This window comes from Coptis chinensis, chromosome 6 (assembly GCF_015680905.1).
Source record: "Coptis chinensis isolate HL-2020 chromosome 6, ASM1568090v1, whole genome shotgun sequence".
In the NCBI taxonomy this organism is placed as follows: Eukaryota; Viridiplantae; Streptophyta; class Magnoliopsida; order Ranunculales; family Ranunculaceae; genus Coptis; species Coptis chinensis.
This window is the reverse complement of record NC_141461.1, coordinates 84,437,935-84,460,598: the sequence shown is the minus strand read 5'-3', so window position 1 is coordinate 84,460,598 and position 22,664 is coordinate 84,437,935. Positions and strand designations below refer to the sequence as shown.

Below are 22,664 nucleotides of genomic sequence, written 5' to 3'. Positions count from 1 at the left end.
TGGGCTGTGACAGCTACGGTTTCTACAATTAATAGTTCTTTTGGTAAATCTAAATTGAAATATGATGAAGTTGTTAGTATGATACTAACCTAGGAGATCCGAAGGCAATCGGATAGTGCCTCCACTTCAGAGTCTGCATTGATCACAAAGAGTAAAGGAAGGAGTTCATACCCTTGTTAACAACAACCCGAATAATTCGAATTGAATTTTTGAAAGGCAAAACGTATAATACTTCGAATGTTTGAAAGATTCGCAATAATTCGCGATTTTTTGCCTTGAAACGAATAATACGAATTTTTGCTGAATTTTTCAAAAATTCGGCTAAAAAAAAAAAGAATGAAAATTCGGTTGCGTTTTTGTTATTTTTTATATACTTTATGTCTTCACTCTTACTTTAAGTTCCTCACTCTTACATTTTTAGTGATAAATTAATCCAAAAGCTTTGCTTTTATACTTTTTAGACATTATTTAAATTGTCATGTCATGGTGTGTGTGTATTTTGAAATTTGAATGGTAATTTCAATCCAAGAACAAATAAATGAAGGTACCTATGTGGACCATTCAATTGGTTTCAATGTTTTTGTAGCTAAATTGTTTAGATATGTTTGTTATGTTGTAAATAATGACAACTATTATTATTATTTACTTATATAATATCACGAATTTTTGCAACCAAACGTTTAAAATGCGTATTAATTAAATACCGCATAATTGCTTTAATTGTGAATTTTTGACCGAATATTTGACCGTACCATTTTTTTGAATCACCGAATAATTCGCGAATTATTTCCGTACCGAATTTTTGCCGTATCCCGAATTGCTAAGTGGTTTATGATAAGTGGTACGTTATAGACATTCAATGAATACTTTTGGTATCACCGCATATTCTCTAGAACAATTTTTGCCGTACCCTATTCATACCGCATACCTATGTGTATAACGTTAGTTTTCTTTTAGGTTTGATTTTCTTGGTTGGAAGAATGTAATAACGTAGTTTACTTTTTCATGGCATAAGGACATGGTAGTGATGAATTTTATTTGGAGAGTTTGTTTTGATGTTTTATTTGGAAGGATGTTATCTTAATAAAGAGATTGCGGATAATTGTTGGGATTATTGTTATTTAAGTTGTTTCTTTTATGACATGGATATTAGGGTTTGTATGTGTAGTATTCTCCGTCATAGCCTGGGTTTTTAAACAAGTGAACCTAGTGATGTTTGAGATAATTATATTTCAAATATTCACTTTGTTATTGTTTAGAAATTCGGGCTGTGACATTTTGGTATCGGAGCTTAGGTTAGCCTAGATAGTGAAGGTCTAGGTGATCCTCGGATTGTGGTGAATGGGTAGTAGGAGTGTTTCTTTGTGGTATTTGGTTTGGCTTGTTGTTTTATGTGTACTTTTATAGTGGAATGTTGGGATATGATTAGGAAAAATAAAATGCTTGTTTTAACGGTTAATTTCTTATGAAATTTATAATCGAATTTTTGCATGTTATAGTGTTGTTTTCCTAACGGAGTTTTCTGTTTTAAGTAAGTATTGACTAAAGAAGAAATGGTTATTTTAAAATTTCATATTTGAGTAAATTGGAATTTATCCAAGGAATAAAGAAACCCTTTTGATAAAGGTTGGATTTGAAATATTTGATATTGTCCAAGTTATGTATATCGTTGGTGTGTGATCCAATATACATAACATCTCTCGGTATGCATCGTTGGAGTTTGATCCAGTGTATACATGTACATCGTTGGTGTGTGATCCAGTGTGCATACCACACATTGTTGGTGTTTGATCCTATGTGATGGTAGAGAGTAAGTATGCATCGTTGGTGTGTGAACCAGTGTATACTTGCATATCGTTGGTGTGTGAGCCAGTATGCATGCCTCACATTGTAGGTGTTTGATCCTATGTGATGGTGGACATAGTGTAGGCCGTTGATAATATGAATCGTCTATACGTTTTTATATTTTTATTTTGAACATGTGGTGTCGTGGAGGCAATTGAGAGAAATGTTGATATATGTGTAAACACCAAGATGGTGGAGGGAATTTGTGAGTTTTTTTTAAGTGAAAAGATTTGTTGGGAAGATTGTTGGGAAATGAAATTATTAAATGTATATTAAATGTGGAACGCTTGGACTAGTTGGGAAATACTAAGAGAGGAACTGATTGCCTCGGTGTGAGAGGAACTACATTGCCTTCTTAGTATGATTTAACTTGAAGAATATGGGTTTTGCTAAATTGAGAAATAATGGTTTTAATTAAGTATTGGCAATTGAAGAAACTAATTACGTTTATTCTTTTAAGTTGCGTATGCTAGCATATACACGTATTTTTGTGTTCAATACTTATATAGACACACTTTCAAAGTATGTGATTTGAATATTAGTATGTCTATCTATATGATATTGTATATGTGTATTCCTTTTAAGGTGTGTATACTTGCGTATACACGTATGTCTCAATTTAATTGTTTGACGTACTGTTGTTTGGTTAATCTACACTCTACCTTGAATCTCGGGACGAGATCCTTTTAAGGTGTGTATATTATAACACCCCGTGTTTTAGTTCTCTTATTTTCATAATAATAATAAATAATAATAATAATAATGAAAATAGATAATGGATAGAGGATAATTATCAGTTACGGATAAAGCCCGTAGATAATAGATAAGGGTTGTCCTTGTCTTTCGGTGAGTTTTCTCACGTAGAGTTTTGGGAAAAACACAGCGAGGGTTTTAGAAAAAAAAAAATGGGAGTTTTTGTGAAGGAAATGAAGGTTTTTCCTGGTAGCCGGTGGATAATCGAGGCCGCTAAAGGTGAGTAGCTATTTTGCTATTTCAACCGAACTTATGGTTTTCTCGTGTATTGATATCATTCATTTATCTTGTGGTGTTGGACTTCGTGCCTTTTGTTTTATTAAACCTTGTTAAATTTGGATTTGATACGTAATCGCCGAAACTTTGGTAAAATTGGTTTTAAAAAACTGTCGAAGCTATGAACAGGCGTTCATGGAGGCGCCGCCCATGAATCTTACTGCCGTTATTATTTTTGTTGTTTTTGTTGGTGGGTTAGAAACACTGAACTTAATTAAACTGTCGAAGCTCTGTAAAGCTTGCACGGTTTGTTAATGGCAGCCAAGAAATCGCCAGTAATAGTTTATGTAACTGTGATGGTTGTTTTTCGTTTTTGATTGGGTTGATGTTGGAGGTGAGTGGGGGTTTGAGTGAGTCTTTGTTGGGGCGGTTTGAAGCTCGAGAAATTCATTAATGGCGGACCGATGCTTGAGGCGATCCTCCGATAATTTGATTTTTTTTATTTGTTTTGTTGTTTGTTGATTGATTGAAGATGGATGAATGAATGTTGGGTTGATGTTGGGTGTGTGAGGGTATTGTTGAGTGGGCTGTTTGGAGCTTGGGAAAAGCCATTAATGGCGGTTGAAATTGTAGATCTAGTTTTGGAGGATGGGTTATCGAAGTCGGTGTATGGGGGTTTTGTTTTTGTTAATGTTGTTTGGTTGGTGATGTGGATCAAAACCGATGTGATGAAGTTTGGAATGGGTGGAGGCTAGTGGTGGCGGATTTTTGGTGGAGGAGAGAAGCTAGAAGATGAACGAAGAATCGTTCATCTTAGTTGGGCTTGGGCTTGGGCGGTTTTGGTTTTGGGCTATTTTGGTTTTGTTAGTTGGGCAGTTCATTTCTATTTTTGTTTGGGCCCTTTTCCTATTAGTTGATAACTTGTTATGGGCCAGTTCTAATTTTTGAAATGGTGAGCGGTTTTCTCTTATTTGTGGACCCGGTTTAAATTAAAGTTTTAGGGCGAAATCGGTTGTGTTTTGGGCACATTCAAGATAAGTTAAGGCCCGTTTCTAATATTATTTGGGGCCAGTCCATTGGACTTAAAATAGATCTATTTGGTTTTCCAATGTTTAGACTTCCGGGTTCTAAGGTTTGGGCTTGGCCAGTTGGGTCCGAACCATTACCTTGGTCATGAGCCATGAGCCATGCACGTTGACCTTAGCCATGAACCATGACTACGACCCTGAACCTGTCGAACATGGAAACGACAGTTTGACTTTGACCATAAAGAGTTGACTTTGACCAGAGTTGACTTTTGACTAGGGTTGACTTTGACCAGTTGACCCAATTTTGACCTTTTAACTCGGATTATGATTTGGGTTATTAGGATAGGTCTAGGGCTATTAGCATGCTTGGCTAAACGCTAAGACCTCTATATATACGTGTGTATATGTATTAACTATATGTGATTTTGCAGTATTTTATGATATGCAACGTTATGACACTTAGACATCCATGAGATTAATAACACGTAAACCAAAAAATACAGTTATCAAGATACTCATTCGTTCTCTGAAATGATATATAAAATAAATTTCAATAATGCGTAAATAAATTTACCGCACTCTTTTAGAACTCTCCACACCTAAAATTTCATAATTGAGTTTTATGACTGTTGATGTCATATGTTAGGTGGGCATTTATTGAATGTGTCATAAATGGCCCGTTAGCGTTATATAGGGGTATTCATTGAATGTGCCATGAATGACCCGGGTATTCATTGAATGTGCCATGAATGACCAGATTGTTTGGACTACCCTAGAGAGGAACTAAGGTATTCGCCTTGCGGGTTAGTTGTATTCTTTGAGTGTACGGGAATGTAAGGTTGGGTATTCCTTGAATGTGGCGGGAATGACCTAAGGTACATAGGTTGTGAAATATGTGTATAAGAAAAGTAATTGATTAATTAATAAGATAAAATAATTTGATTATGCGAGTGTATTTGGGCTTGCATTGGAATACCTATAGGATATCTACACATAGTATATAAAATTGCTAACTTTCTTTTTTTGCAGGAGGGTAGGACTTAATAATATTTTTGTGCAGGGACGCGGTCCTACCCTTATATATAGTGGATATCAGTAAGTTTTAAATTCAATGATTTAGATATTAAAACGAGTGATTTGAATGAGTTAATAAATGGAAGTCTTGCTTGGGAAAAGCTATGCCGGTTGAAATGACGGAACTACCTGTCTTCCAAGCTGTGAATGATTAAGTATGGGAATATATAAAGTGATTGTTTGGATAATTAAAGTATGATAATGTTTATATGTGGTTAGTCTACTCATACCAGCAAATTCAATTTCTTTGACCCATGTTTGCTTTGTTTTGGCAACGTGGGTGTGTTCTTGGGAACATAGGTGGAAGGCAGTGGAACCGCGGCGTGTGATTGGGATTCTTGTCTGGAGCAGCCCGGGAGTTTATTTTTAGGTCTGTTCTTTTTGGAAGTATGTAATAGCTTAGTTCCTGTTCATATGACATGAGAATACGATGTTGAGGACCTTTTATTCTTAGAGTTTTATATGATGTTTTTGAACGGAAGATGGTCTTTAATAAAGTGATAGTTGAGGAAATTTGGAGCTTTTTGTTGTTAAGTTGATCCTGTTGTGATGTGGGTTTTAGGTTTTGACATGTGTTGTATCCCCCGTCATAGCCAGGGTTTGGGTTTTTTTGACAATTGAACCAAGTGATGTTTGAGATATTTATATTTCAAATATTCATTTTTTAATTGTTTAGAAATTTGAAAACGTGACAGCCTACCACGATTTCTACAATTAATAGTTCTTTTGGTAAATCTAAATTGAAATATGATGAAGTTGTTAGTATGATACTAACCTAGGAGATCCGAAGGCAATCGGATAGTGCCTCCACTTCAGAGTCTGCATTGATCACAAAGAGTAAAGGAAGGAGTTCATACCCTTGTTAACAATTCGCCGAATAATTCGCGAATTGAATTTTTGAAAGGCAAAACGTATAATACTTCCGAATGTTTGAAAGATTCGCAATAATTCGCGATTTTTGCCTTGAAGCGAATAATACAATTTTTGCTGAATTTTTCAAAAATTCGCTAAAAAAAGAATGAAAATTCGGTTGCGTTTTTGTTATTTTTTATATACTTTATGTCTTCACTCTTACTTTAAGTTCCTCACTCTTACATTTTTAGTGATAAATTAATCCAAAAGCTTTGCTTTTATACTTTTTAGACATTATTTAAATTGTCATGTCATGGTGTGTGTGTATTTTGAAATTTGAATGGTAATTTCAATCCAAGAACAAATAAATGAAGGTACCTATGTGGACCATTCAATTGGTTTCAATGTTTTTGTAGCTAAATTGTTTAGATATGTTTGTTATGTTGTAAATAATGACAACTATTATTATTATTTACTTATATAATATCACGAATTTTTGCAACCAAACGTTTAAAATGCGTATTAATTAAATACCGCATAATTGCCGAATTGTGAATTTTTGACCGAATATTTGACCGTACCATTTTTTTGAATCACCGAATAATTCGCGAATTATTTCCGTACCGAATTTTTGCCGTATCCCGAATTGCTAACAGGGGTTCATACAAAGGCCAACATCGGCCATAACATAGAAGGGGGAGATGGAAATCTCATAACCTTGATGATATTGAATAGGAACCTAGAGATGCAAGTGATGATTTGTGTTATAATTGTGGCATGCCAGGCTATTACATTACGTTATGAATGTAAAGCTCCAAGAAATAACAACAAGAACAAGAATCAAAACGTTAATGTTGTTGATGTAGATGATGACGCATTGATATGTTCTATGGAGAAGAACAATTGGGAGTCTTGGGTGATAGATTCCGGCGCATCGTTCCATACTACCTCAAATCGGAAGTTCTTTAAAAACTACACCAAAGGTGACCTAGGCAAGGTGTTCCTTGGTGATGATCAACCTTGTAACATTGTTGGCAAGGGTGATGTGCAGATCAAATTAAAAGGATTTGCATGGGAATTGAGGGATGTGAGACATGTCCTTGATTTGAGGAAGAACTTGATTTATGTGGGGCAGTTGGCAGATGAAGGTTATGTGACAACCTTTACTGGTGATGCTTGGAGGGTCTCTAGGGGTTCTATGACAGTGGAGAAAGGAAAGAAGAATGATACTCTATATATAACCATATATGCATGTAGTTCAATTGTTGTTGCGTATAGTAAAAAGAAAATCTGGATGTGTGGCACCGCAGACTTGGTCACGTGAGTGAGAAAGGAATGCAAATCCTTCACTCAGTTGAAAAACTACCCATGTTACAGTCGACTGAATTTGGCTTATGTGAGAACTACGTTGGAGAATAGAAGCGGGTGAGTTTTCAGGATGACGGCGAAACTTTAAAAGCAGAAAAGCTTGAGTTAGTCCATATAGATGTCTGGTGGCCAGCTACAGTACATCTCCTCCTATGGAAGAAAGTCATATGTTGTGACTTTCATTGATGACCACACGAGAAAGGTGTGTGCATATTTCTTGAGACATAAATATGAGGATTATGAAGTGTTTAGGAAGTGTAAAGCCAAGGTTGAGAATAAGACATGCTTGAAGGTGAGAGAGCTGAGATCCGATGAAAGAGGTCGGAGAGTATGTTGATGCAGGTTTCAAGATTGATTGTGCAGATAATGGAATGAAGATGGAATATACTATTTTAGGTATGCCTCGATAGAATCGGGTGGCAGAGTGTATGAACAAATCACTAACATAAAAAGCTAAGTGTATGCGTGCACTAGTAGGGATGCCCAAGCAGTTCTGGGCAGAAGCCATTAGCACAGTAGCTTACCTGATCAATAGAGAATCGTCAGTATCATTGCTACGTACTGATGGCTAGATGCCCCAGTGTTATGATAAAACATTGGAGGTGGATGATGTGAGCCAGTGGGAGCTTGCATTGAAGAATGAGATGAAGTCCCTCATCTTTGATTACACAGTGATATTCTCTCTAGTTGTGAAACTGGATAATACGATGTCAGTGTCGAATATTGTTGTAGCAGAAGAATTACACCTTGAGCAGTTAGATGTGAAAATTGCCTTCCTCCATGGTGACCAAGAGAAAGAGATGTGTGTGCAGTAAAGTGACTGTTTATTGAGAAAGACAGTGATAATTGAAAAGCTGAAGTTGTGTCTAGCTTCAGTTGGTCTTCTAGCTTGAAAATCATGGATGAAACACACTAGGATTCATTGGAAATGCATAGAGTTGATTTACAGTGGTTATCAGTATCCAAGTGGGAGATTGTTAAGATGTGGAGCCTGATCACCACATGGGTTTCCAAATTGGAATTGGAAGCCAAACACCACCAGCACATGTCCGCATAGCTTTGGAATTGGTTTTGGAAATCAATACCAAATTGGGTTTTTATATGCTTTCGGCAATTGGGAGTCTATAAATATCCCATGAGACTAGTGAATTATTGACACAACTAAGAGAGCTCATAATGTACGAGGCGCGTAACGAGTACATTATTGGAGCAATAATTAGTGTAAGATAATAGCCAAATTTGTGAGTGCATTATGATAGTGCAATAACATAAATTTGTGAGTGCCAAAATTATGTGTGTGAGAGAGATATTGGTGTTTGTGTGAGGCTCATGGCATTGTAAATAACTCTTTGATTATAGTGGATTTTGGTGCGCTTGTGGACATAGGCAATTGCCAAACCACGTAAGTTTCTTGTGTTAATTTATTCTTTGTTTTATTATTATTGTTTTAGTGGTTGTATTGATGTTCTTGTTTTGTCATTGATTCCAAAATCTTGCCGATAATTATGGTTAGTTTAATGTGATCTCTAATTCTTAACTGTATGTAATGTCATGCCCTTCAGAATTCTGCTTTTAATCACTTCCCAGCTTTGTATGGTACCCCTGAGCAAGGACCAAAATATCGAATTCGGTGAATATCTCAATGTACCAAAAAACCGAGTTATATCGAAAATATCAGAAATATCCATTTTTTTGTTGACCAGTCAAAATTTTGTTTTGTACGTCGATATATCGGATATATCGTCGATTATATCAGAAATATTATCGATTATATCTGAAATATCATCAATATATCAGTTAAAATCAACAATATCGGTCAAAGTCAACAATTTCTATCAGATATATCGTATATATTGGTCGATATATATCGTTATATCGGAAAATACAAAATATTTTGGAAAAAAATAGATTCAATATTCGGTTGAGATATATTGGATATTTTCATCTCAGTGTACTCAAAAAATAAGATATATCGACAATATCTCGGATATCTTGGCGATATTTTGGCCTTGCCCCTGAGATTCCTCAAATTTCTCTCCTCTCCATGGTTAATACATGGTACCTGCAGACACAGACTTCCAGGAATTCAGAAACTACTGTCTTTTTGTGGCAGAGAACAATATTTTGCAACTGCTCATGTGAATGTATATTAATTCCCAAAGCGGAAGACCCTGCTTCACCTTGTTCCATATTTGGCCCCTGGAGGTACAGTCAAAATTAGATATGTAGGATTCTCTCTAGCGTGAAATTATGACTTTCTTTTGCGACAACCAGTCTTGTATAGGCAATGTCCCTGCAAATAAATTGCCAACCATTTGCCTCGATCACACAAATTTCCACCATCACCAAGTGCTAGATAAGCCGACTAAGATGTAAATTCTCCACTTTTACCAGCTTTCCCCACCCGTCTATATTAGGGTGCCAATGGGGACCGATTACCCGGAACTGAACCGAAACCGAATATTATGGTTTTGGGTCTTAAAAAGTTACACCTATTTAAAATGGGTCATTAAAAACCGAACCGATAAAGAACTGAAACTGTAAAACCGAATAGTAAAAAATCCGTGGGTACCCGAACTAAAATCGGAACCGATTATTATGATTTTGATATATAAAATTTAGTATTATATTACATTTAAAATAATCAAACTCATACATTATAATATAAAATATATTTTTTACGTGTAAAAGCCTATTAAATATATATAACATAATAGTGAATGTGTGTTGTTAAATGTATATTTTATAATTATACGTTAAACAAGTGTATCATAGATATTAATAATAATGTCAACGTGTATATTATGAATTAACTAATATATTTTATATTTATTAATTTATACACATATATATTTAAATAGGATACACATGCTTGATATATTGTAGTACACGCACTTATTATAAATCAATATATAATGTTCATGTTAAAAATTAGTGATGAGATGTAATTGTAAGACGCATGTACATACTCGCATGTTCGATTTAAAATGCGAGTTAATACATGTGTACAAATATATGTGTATGCACATAAAATATATCAAGGTAACAAATATATGTGATTGTACGTGTACACGATCGAGTTAATTCAAGGAAACAAATATATATGTATGCATGTAAAAAAAAATCAAAATTATAAGGTTACATACTTGATTATTTTAATTTATATATCAAAGGTTTAAATTATCACATGAATAGTAAATATTTTAACATGTATGATTAATACGTGTTCATAAATTGATATAAATATGATTGTTGATACATCACTAATTATACATAAAATATTATCATGTAGGAAAAGAAAAAAATAAAAATAAAAACAAATTTTAGTGTTTAAATGATTGAAATTGTTTAATAATCATAATAAATAATAAAGACCCGAATTAGAACCGAAATCGATAAAAAACCATGGATTTTTATGGTTTTGGATTGGGTTCTATAATTCTCATACTAAAACCATTGAAAACTGAAACCGATAGAACCGCAAATAGTAAAACCCAAACCGAAACTGCCAAAACCCGACCAGTTGGCACCCTAATATATATAAACTTAGAGAGCTGTTGATTTTAGTGCTGAGTTTCCAATGTTTGATTTGACCATCTGCCCATCTGGTGAGCAAAGTACTTCTTGAATAGTTAAATAGGTTCATCTATATTCTATGCAGGACACATGCATTTATATATAGATACCTATACATTTTGTGAGCAAAGTACTTTTTTGTTCTCTCTTGGTAACTACTGGAAGCGAACCAGGTCAACAATATGCCTGAGTGCCTGCCGGCCTCAGTGAGGTGTTCAGGCTTGTTTTAAGGACTGAGTGCGGCCCAACCCTTTATATTAGGTCCTAGTACAAGAAGCACTGCCGAATTGCATAAAGATCATGTAGTGTCACACTGCCGAATTGTATAAAGATCATGTAGTGTCACACTTCCTTTCTCCTCTCTCTACTATTTCTCTCTCTTCAGTCTGCCCCTCCCCTCTCCCTAATGGATCTCCTTCTCTTTATACCCCTTTCAACTCTCGTCCTAGCCATCCACCTGTCCTCTCATTACTCGATCTCCCTTCCTCTCGTACATCTACCACGTCCGCGGTCTAGGTATCCGCGACAACGTTCCCCTACTCCTTGACTTCCCCTGTTATGTTGCTTCCCAAACAGCTCATCGTTGACCAAGTCTCCTCACTCTCCTTAAGCCCCTATAAATGCCCATTCTCGACTCCGCGGTCATCCAATTGGCCTGGGGTCGAGAACTCCCGCCACCTCTTTCCTTCTGCCTTTGGTTTATCTCTGCATCGGTATGCGTGTGCTGTCAAGTGCAATCATCACGCATATTGATAAAATTAAAAACTACTGTTTACTCTTACTTAACTAATTAAATTTAAACAGAAGTAAAAGCTATAGTAATTGTTTTCTAGATTATCAAAGTTATCTACTCTCTTGAATCATGCAATAAATGGAGTAGATAATTCATTCCACTCCTAGTCCTTTAAACGTAAGTTTTCGCTAGCTTAATCGATACTAACAAAATAGTTGAGAGTAATGAATTGGATTATACTACTATGACAATTGAACTTAAATAAATGTTTAACTTATACTATGATAAATAAATATTGAAATGTGAATACGGAGAAGGGATTAGGGAGATTTGAATCCACTTGATGTATTCTTAATAAGCTAGTGTCGATTATTGCAGTCCTAATCAAATAAGATTAAGTTTTGATCCCTAATTACTCATGACAATCTCTGCCAACTAATAATTAGCATGTGAGAAAGTCAAACACATTCTCATGGCAAATCAACTATCTTTCTAGAGTGAAACTCGTAACAATCAATAATTCTAACTAACATATCAAGTCTTCATCAAGCTTCCTCAAACCCCTCTAATGGAGGTTTAGCTAGAGATCATTAGACTATCATAAACAGATAAATAAGAAGAAGACATAATGAAGAATAATAATGAACTTTTATTAATCTATTGAATACTGAAGAACAATAATTAACTAAGGTTTAAACTAATAACTAAGTCTAAATCTTAACTATCTATCTCTAATTAATTATATCTATCTAAGTCTAAGTATATCTAATTATATGCCTTAGTCCTCTTTATATAAGAGAGGCTAGGTCTACATTTTCGTGCATGAGCTTTGGAGCCATGTTTTGGGCCTTTGAATCAATCCTAAAACCTAATTACATAAGTCCAAAAAGGGTTTCTCTGCTGGAAATTATTGCAATAGCCTTTTCGTCCATTTTTACTCTTCCGATTGGGTCAAGGCCTGGACCGTTAGAAAGTTCTTTCCGAGCCAGTCGTTTTGACATATAATAGGCCCAATTCCGAGGTCTGAGTCTAAAGATACGGCCTGTGAAAATTCTAATGACTTTTCTGCTCTATTTCTGCCCGCATTGACTTTGACTTTTCAGCTTTGACCGGGCATTAAAAAAGCTTTTTCTCCTTGAATCTTGACCTTTAATCATAAAACTTCTTAGCAACTAACCTTTGCTCCTTTATCTCGCAAAAGTGACATGTTTCTTCACATATTTAACTCCAATGCCTAAATTACATAAATGCACGTAAACAGTACTAACTCACATTTATTATACACATAATTTGTCTAAATATAATGGTATTAAGGGGTTAAAACTACATTTTTGGGCTCTTATTAAACCACTCCCAAACAGCATTTTACTTGTCTCAAGCAAATATGAGAAATTAATATAACTGACCAAAAATGGAGTTCTAACTAATCTCATTTCGCTGAGTGCGATTGCATTGACCATATGCTGTAAACAACTAGGAATTCCCTAGTGGACGAGTTATAGTCTCGTGAGAGTTTTCCAGAAAATGTACTCACAAACTTCAATCTATACTACAACGACTAAGAAATAAAATTACTGTTTCCTACTTTATTCTCAGATATCTATACTATAAAAGAAGTCACTTTACCCGACTGACGGTGATTGTCGCCAAAGGTATTATCCGACAAACCAAAACTGCCACACAACCGTCGGAAAATGCTCGGTCGGCATAGGTTTCCGACAGTTATGAATAATCAGAACAGGCCATGGGGGTTGATGATCTTTGCCGACGGATATTCCCACTGCTTTGGACCGTCGGGTATTACTGCTGCCAAGAACCATCGGATATGGACTGCTGTTGTTAACCATCGGATATGCCTGCTGTCACTAGCCATCGGATAGGACAACTGTTATAGGCCGTCAGATATACCAGTTGTCACTAGCCATCGGAAATACCAGCTGTCACTAGCCGTCGGATAGGTTTACTACTAGACAGTTGGTATCCGTCGGGTATTAGTTTTTTGTTTAAACAAAATATTGGTTGTAATAATTCTTTCAGGAATCATCTCCTGAACACGCTCAGTAGTATCACCCCACCCTTTCTCCAAACCAATCTCTTGGAATCTATATTCAAACTGTGAATATGGAGTATCCAGGGGAAGCGCAGTCAGATAATCCACAGCCTTCCTCAAAACCGATTCGAGTACATCAAGAGTATGCACTCTGTCATTCAGCATCATTATCTGCAGAAGACCATCAACAATAATATATATGTTTAACTACAAATGTGTTTCAATTCAAACCATATTAATTTAATTTATCTGGCAAATAAGTACCATCTCAAGATCATATTTTAAGTAACATTTTCATATTAAAATGGAGAATACTCCACCTGATTCAGCTATTTCCAAGAAACCAAATACTTACAATAGAGAGAAAAAACAAAACAAGAACAGAGAACTACAAGGGCTTGAAGTCGTGAAGAAAATTTACCTTTCCCTTGTATCCGTGAGCGCGGAGAAAATCAAGCATTGGTTTCAAACTATCTCTACCATGAAACATTTTTGCAGAGAGATGTCGGTTAAGGAACTCCACACCATTGCCTATGGACTTGGAAAGTGTTGGACGCGGAAAAGAAACATTAAATGGCTCAAAGTCCAACTCAAGCACATAATTATCTTTGTGGCTGCATCAGAGTAGGCAACACTCTTGGATATGAATATTATCGTATATGCTAACATAAATAGATATTGTGAAAAAACTTAAACTGAAAACTAGTAGTATTGCCAGGTTTGAAGTTACCATCCATTCACAAGTTCTTCTTTGAACTTCAGATATTCAGAAGCAGTCAACTCTTTAGCAGCCAATGCATCAACATTCACTCTAATATATTCCCAGACTCTAAGCCTTGGACGAACTAAGGAGGTAAAGCAATGGCTTCCTGCACAACAAAATTTGTCTCATTAAGTCATAAGTCGAGAATAGCACAACATTGTTTATGCTATATTGAGCTCACCTGTGTACATTTTATAACTTCTCCAAATACCCCATCAGTAAGTTTTTTCCTTTCATCCTTTGCTATTGCTTCAACTTCCTCCAAGAGGTGATGAGGCTGCAAAATTCCCTTTCTGCGGCTCTCAATTCTACATATACACACAAGACAACAGACCAACAGACTATTTATTACATTTGATCTTTTCATATACTCAAATGTAGTGGATTAAGCAAAAGGCCCCTACTGTATATGCTTTTACCCGGAGATCAATTCATCTTATGATCATAAGCTTTAACATACTACTTTAAGCTTCAAAGAGTTAGTTTTGATTTGCTAATGCAAGAAGTGAGACCAAAATACAAATAGTACAAGGAATAGTTTTTGAAAAAAACAGAACATATACCTTGAGAGAAGGATTAACAATTTATTGCGGGATGAGAGAAGAGCTTCATCCAAGCTCTCAAGAAGGCTATGTACGCGAGTCAGTGAACGTTCCGCCATAACTCAGAATCTCAAACTGCAATAAACAAACGACACTAAACTTGGTATCATGAAAAACCCATAATCCAAAACTTCATATATGATGATCAGAGTTTACTAGGATGTCATGAAGAACCTTTAAACCACATGGTTATTCTCATAGTCAGAAGCCAACTACCAAACTTTCACTAGCCTAGAAAATTGGACTCTGTACACATTCATCACCATAAAAAATAAAAAAGTGGAGACGCATACATATACCCCTAAAGAAATGGTGCAAAACAGACAAAGATGAACGTGCACCTCATGTATATGATGCCAACGAGGAAGCACAAACAGAGAGGAAATGAGAAGAGACCGCACATAAATTGAGCCCAATAAATCATGACAGTGATAACTAATACTAGGAAGTATGGAGAGTTTAATCGAATCCCAACCTAGATGATATTCCAAACAACCAAATTCTCTCGTTTAGATACAGTGCTATACCACAAGAAATAACTCCTACACATAGTGATTAATAACTATTAACTAAAACAATTTCCCAATATGACCGAAAAGTTGGAAATAAGAAACTATGGATCAATAGACATTCCAACCTGAAAATTCAACAAAAATAAAGAATATTAACCACACAACAAAGAATATTAATAGACAATGGTTGACTAACAAAAAAGGTAAATGAAAGAAGCAGGTGCAGACACATGGATATGTAAAATTAAACTTGAAAACAATTCCTGGATATGTTACAGACCGTCATAAAAAAGAGGCCCAAGAGAAGGCCATGGTATGAAGCAATATTAGATTCAACTTGTAAGGCCAGCCTTGTCCAAGGAACAATCATCAATTTATAGTTCGAAAAATATGTCGACGAAAACCAAACAAGTCCACATACCCTTGCAGTAAGAAGACTCATCCCAAGAATAACGAGAAGAGTGCATGCAGAAAATATCTCAGCATTTTGATTCCATGTTTTTGAGGTTGACTCATAGCCAACTTAAGAGAATGGGTACAAATTAACAGCCAAACATATCTTATGTTGGTCTACCTTTATATTTCCTTCTAGAAGTAACCTCATTATTTCCGAAGCCTCTTCATTCGTTTGAAAAAAAAAAAAAAAAATAACAACCAAAGTAAGACACATACTTTTAGAGAAATTAAAACATACAAGAAATCGCAAACCACCTGATTACTACTAAGAGCAATGCCTTGAATCATTGGAGGGAGTTGCCTTAACTGATCAACCATCAAAGCTAAAAGTGGACTCACAACCAAAGTTATTCCCTTCAAAACAAGAGTCGGTAACTGATAACACATTGACTTCCCAGCACCAGTAGGATGGTTGTACGCACAAAAATGTGTACCTAGGTCTATGCAATTGATTTTAGAGTCGCCACTAACTTTATTAAGGAAAAGTTGAGTAAAACCTATGTGAAGGACTAGCCCTTGAAACTAGATGATTATTGGGTTCGGGAGTCAAGGTACGATGTGGGAAGGTGTTAGGCACCCACGCTCACCTGGTAAAGCCATCCTTACTTCTATTGAGGTATAATGTATTAAGATAGGCGAATGAAGAAAGCTTGAAAAATTAATCTAACAAGTTGGATGATCTTCACTAAATTATTTAAAAACTAATAACTATATGCTATAATAAAACTAAAAAAAAAAAAACCTAATATGCAATGTTAAATGAAATAAAAGAGAAAAGAAAGATGTCACCTTGTTTTGAATGTTGTCTCATACTTGATTGTAGATTGATTGATTGATGATCTTGATTGATTGTTGATGAATGATGATGATAAACTTGATCTGGAATTGACAACTGTGATTTTTGGATTGAAACAGGTGATTTGAGAAAAAAAACAACTTTTGGTGAAAAGAAGTTTCTACTCGAGATCGAAAGAGGGGAAAAGGAGGCTAAAGACGAAGAACACGAAGAACTTCATTAGAAAAACCTCAAAGTCTAAATTTTACCTTCAACTCTAGATTAAACTAAAGAAATTCTACTCTAGAATGATGAACTAGAAAAGAAAAAAAAGAAGAACACTCAAGAAAAGAAAACTACTAGGCTATTAGCTCTGAATAGCTAGGTCCAGATTATTAACTCCGAATTCCTAGCTCTAGATGTTTTTTTATGGGTGAATGAGACCCATATTTATAGCTTTTTGGGATGAATTCAAATATGGTAATGAGTTTGATACAATGGCTGAGTATTGATTAAGAAAAATCCAATGGCTTGATATCTTTTTGGTTGCACCTCCTAAATCTGGCCCTTGATTCAAGAGGTGGGATAAGGGGTGCGATCTTGGCCCTTGGTTTTTGGATCTTTCAGATGTATTAGGGAAAAAAATCAAGCCCTACACGTCCTCAATGAGCCTATAATCCAGGGTTTCCAAACATGGCTCCAAAATGGCATATTCTCTAGAATATTCTTGATTTTTGGGATCAAATCAAATCAAACAAATAAGGAAGGTTCTCTAGGTTTTTGGAGGCTTGAAAATGGTCTATAAAACCTAATGAAAAGGTCCAACTCGAGCTGGATCCACAGCCCATGAGAATATGTCCAAATCCAACCAAAAAGGCCCGTTCTGACCATTTTTTCAATGCTGCAAATTCCCTTTGACCGGGTCAAAATTAGGCAAGCTCTTCTTCACAAAAAATGTTAATTAATCAATTAGGAAGGTCCATGAACTCTTAAAAATATCCTTGGGTCGAAAACTTACTCCAAAAAAATCATTGCACTCAACAGTGCGCACAACGGGCTGAAATGGGATAGGGCAAGATTAGGGTTTCTGAAATCCAAAAGGAACCTAGGAAAACTTGTAATCATTTAGAAGGATTTTTCAAGGGGAATTCAAATATGAAATAATATCATCCAAAGAAAGAGTGGAAAAAATGAGATTTGGGCTCCCAAGGGTTACAGGGGCATTTTGGTCATTTTTAGCTCAAAACTCAGAAAGCAATGAAACTTCAGCCATAGCTAGAACATGATGAGGAGAGTCTAAAAACACTAAAAGAAGATGAAAAGAAAGAAGTTTGATGTAGCAATGAAGACTTTAGAAAGCAAATCGCCTTATATGATCAAATTTAATTCAAGGCAAAATCGTGAATGAATTATGCCTGGGGTGCAAAAATGAGGTGTCTACAATGGTCAATGATCAAGACTGAGCAATCAGCTTGAGAGGTTCCAGTGATCATGCTCTGGATAAAGTCACAATGTCTAGGAGCATCAATGACAGTGCAGTAGTACTTCGTTGTCTCGAACTTCCACAAGGCAATGTATTAGCACCAGCAGCCATAAAAAACAATATAAGGATGGAGTAAAAGATGAGTTTCTTGCCATGAATAGAAATAAGCAGAAATCGTAGAAGTAAGAAAAAGAATTACTTACATCTATAATAGCACCAACAGCTTCAGTTAACGTAGGTGAATCCAAAGAAAACAAAACATCGCCATCCTTTCTCCCTCTTCCTTTATCCGGGCTTGGGACCAAAGAATGCAAATTTATCATAAGTTTGCACAGGCGGAGTTACAAGGGGGGTTGGTAGAACATAACTCAATTATTGCTTTCCTAAGAACCATATTACATAGTGATAAAAAATATACATCACAACCACGAAACCCAAAAGGAAATAGCAAAAGCCGGTGGTTTACTTAGTACTTGGCACTGGTAAAAGCCAATAAAAACATTTAAGTATATGAGCAATGTTTCAAGAAGGTGACCCAATGATTACAACATTAGCAGTTCTTTGGGCCAGATAACACTCCCTTGAGCGACCTCGCCAAGCTTTGATCTCTAATCATCATGAGGCAATGGTAGTACAACACCTCCGTCATAAACCACGTTCACTTGAACTTTGAAGTTCCCCTCTTCCAATCTCCTGTTAACAAACTCGGTATTAACAGGGAAAAAGATGTTTCTTTTTATAGGCTACAACAGGGACCATGAGGAGAAATTAAGGTTGGGCCTCCTGACGGGCTTGGGCTTCCCATGTTTGCCCAGAACACACGGCCCAAGTCTGTCAACAAATGGCTTATTCCACTAAAGGCCATTGTTGCATTACTGCCTTAATCCCAAATTACGTGTCAGCATTTATGGGCTCCATATTATATGCTTGTTGATCTCCCCGTGTTTAAGATATCGAATGCCCGTTGATTAAGTCAAGTTACTGACAACTACATCAATCAACTTCTTATGTCCTTGAGTAGTACCACTCAACCTCATTGTCATGTCGGAATAAATCCACCTGCAGGGTTTACATGACAATCCTTATGAGCTCCTCAAGGGGACATCATCATCCCGACTTTCTGCGGGTCACGGATTCCTTCTATAATCAACAACACACCTTACATACAATGTCATTACCCAATCCATCGAGTTTGTTGATTCACAAATGAATCTCACTCATTGATGATTTAAAGCAATGTACAATGCACGTAAGTGCCTGTTATTATATCCAGATTAAGAGGACAAGCATCTATAATAACAAAGGCGTTTGTTCTCTTATATAGTCAGTATAAAGAGAAGCAACCTCACTTGACTACAACCGTACCAATGGTTTGTCCAAACCCATCTAGGTTGTGAACGTTTACTTATACTTTATAAGGTACTGATGATATGATCTTCTGTTTGTCACCACACACCATATCATCTACAACATAAAGTATTAGACACATGCATATAACTAATAACATATATAATATGCATAACATTTGCCCATATGATTCTCATTCAAAATATAAAGAATTAGAGTTAATACAAAAGTAATGCTTTTAGTATATAGCCCTATCAATCTCCCACTTATACTCAAAGCATTGCTTTTTAGTATACTACTAACAAATCTCCCACTTATACTTAAAGCTGTGCTGGCAAGCATCTGATTCCCATCCTCTCAACATGCCTGTCAAGGGGTCAACTAGGTTATCTTCTGATGTTATCTTGGTAACAGTAACATCTCCTATTATTAGGTGGTACTTGCACTAAATGTGTTTACTTGCTTACAAGAAGTTTCGGAGCCAAACTAATTCTTTGGCTGCCTCAGTGGCTGCCACATATTCAGCTTCCATGGTGGAGTCAGACAATCATTTCTGCTTGACACTCCTCCATACTATGGCTCCACCTCACTAGGTAAACACACAACTTGAAGTAGACTAACTCTTGTCCCTATTTGACTGAAAATCAGAATCTGTATACCCTAAGGGAACCAAACTATCTGCTTGGTACACTAACATATAATCTTTAGTCCTTTTCAGGTACTTCAGAATATGTTTTACCACAGTCTAGTGCCCTTGTCCTGGGTTCTTCTGTTATCTGCTAACCATGCCAACGGCAAAGTAGATGTCTGGCCTCATGCATAACATGACGTACATTAAGCTTCCTACAGCCGAAGCATAAGGAACCACTTTCATGTCCTCTATCTCTTTCGGTGTCTTGGGACACATATCCTTTGATAGAGGAACTCCATGCCTGAAAGGCAAGAAACCTTTCTTGGAGTTTTGCATGTTAGAACGAGTTAACACAGTATCAATATAGGTAGCCTGAGATAAGCACAACATCCTTTTCTTGCGATCTCTTATAATTTTGATCCCAAGAATATGACCCGCTTCTCCCAAGTTCTTCATATCAAATTGCTTTGATAACCATACCCTTATGTCTGACAACACTTTCACATTATTTCCAATGAGTAAGATGTCATCTACATAAAACACAAGAAATACCACCACGTTTCCATCAATTTCTTGTACAAAACAAGATGCTCTTGACCTTTTTCAATGAATCCTTCTGGTTCCTCCATATAGATGGTTTCCTCAAGACTTCCATTAAGGAAAGCTGTTTTGACATCCATTTTATAGACCCACTTGCATCCAATGGGTTTTACACCATTGGGTGGCTCTACAAGCTCCCAGATCTGATTAGAATCCATAGATTTCATCTCAAAATTCATTGCCTTTTGCCAAGATTCTACATCTCTATCTTGAAGTGCTTCATTTTAGGTCTAGGGATCGGGATCTTGGTTATCAGTGGTTATGTCTGAAAACATTCCAAACCAATCCACCTATCAGGTTGTCTAACAACCTTCCCATTATGACGAAGCACCTCTTGTTCTTGTACGTCATTGGTGACACGTTGTGGTTCATATTCTTGTACAATTGGTACTGAAGTAGTTTAATGTCTCTCCTCTCAATACTTCTAGAATAATACTACTCGGGGTAAAATTTAATGCACTGTGGGTCGAATAAGATTAATGATGTATAAATTGCCTTCTAATGCACCAGAATAGATAAAATGTTTTTTTTTTTCTTAATGACGATCTTGTCATTTAAAAGAAACAGGATACCCATCCTTAATTAACATAGAAACTAAAATCAAGTTCTTTCTAAAATTAGGCACATAAAGACAATTCTTTAACACCATAGTCTTATTTCTACCAAAAGATAAACAAACATCTCCCACTGCAACAGCAACTACTCTCGTAGCATCCCCCCAAGATAAGGCAATCTCTCAAGCACTAAGTTTTCTAGTTTCCTGGAACCGCTGCAATGAAATGTAGACATGGTTAGTGGCTTTCGTATCTACATACCAGGTACTGGTAGATAACACCGCTAAACATGTTAAATGACTAGTGCATGAGACATACCTCCATTATTCTGTTGGTTGAGAAGAGGACAATCTGGCTTCCAGTGTCCTGACTGCTTGCACTTGTAGTACTTGTCCTTAGGTTTTTTCACAGCTCCTTGAGGTCCCATGCCCTTCTTTGCCATGTTCCTATGCTTCTAAACATTATTCTTCTTCTTACCGCCATTAGGCATAGAAGTAGAAACCTTCTTAGTAGCATAAACTTGAACATAACTATGCTTAAAGAGACTCTCAGCTGAATGAAGTTCTGTTATAAGTTCCGCCAAAGAGTACAACCTTTTGTTCATGTTGTAGTTAAGGCGAAACGGTTCAAATCTCTCAGGCAGTGTCATGAGAACGATATCGACCTGCGTTTCCGCATCGATATCAGCTCCAAGGATCTCCAACTCATTCAGATAAGCCATCATCTTGAGTATATGATCCCTTACAGGAGTCCCTTCAGTCATAGTTGTGGTCATTAAGTTTTTCATGGCAGTTTGCCTAGCAGCCCTATTCTGGTGTCCGAAGAGTTCCTTGAGATTGAGCATCATATCATAAGCCATGGTCATGGCCTGACGCTGATGTTGTAGCACACCTGACATAGATGCCAGAATGTAACACCGCGACATCTCATCTGCCTTGTTCCATTTCTTATATGCTACTTTCTCCTCTTCTCCAGCTATATTGTCAGGCTTAGGTGGGCATTCCTCATTGAGTACAAATTTGTACTCTTCAGTAGTCAACACGATATCCAAGTTGCGTTTCCAGTCTATGTAATTAGGGCCAAGAAGTTTGTTTTTCTTAAGAATAGTTGCTAGTGGGTTGAAAGTAACCATTTTGAAAACCTGAGAATCACATAAAATAACTATTATGTAGGGTAAAAACTTCTTGAGTTAATAACAAAAATTAATTAATTAATCAACCCGTCAGCACCCTCCATACGAGAAGTAGTAAGCCACGATAGTGTGGACATTTACCATTCTACATTCATGGAAATACTTTTGGAGTTAACTTAAAAAATTAATTAATTAACCCGTCAGCACCCTACACACCGAGAAGTAGTAAGCCATGATAGTGTGGACGTTTACCATATCTTCATTCGTGTAGAGAGGTTTTTCCTATTAGTTCTACTTCTCGTCAACTTAACAGC

The 22,664-nt window shown here is 36.2% G+C and overlaps 1 pseudogene across 1 annotated transcript; it reads right to left on the bottom strand.

Moving 5' to 3' along the window:
• Nucleotides 1-12,859: 12,859 nt before the first annotated feature.
• Nucleotides 12,860-15,790, bottom strand: LOC147494967 (sucrose synthase-like; annotated as a pseudogene). Its single transcript, XR_015200330.1, has 6 exons — nt 15,653-15,790; nt 14,822-14,935; nt 14,440-14,566; nt 14,226-14,364; nt 13,917-14,109; nt 12,860-13,666 (listed from the first exon to the last, which is right to left on the bottom strand). The product of XR_015200330.1 is annotated as a sucrose synthase-like (transcript).
• Nucleotides 15,791-22,664: the final 6,874 nt, after the last annotated feature.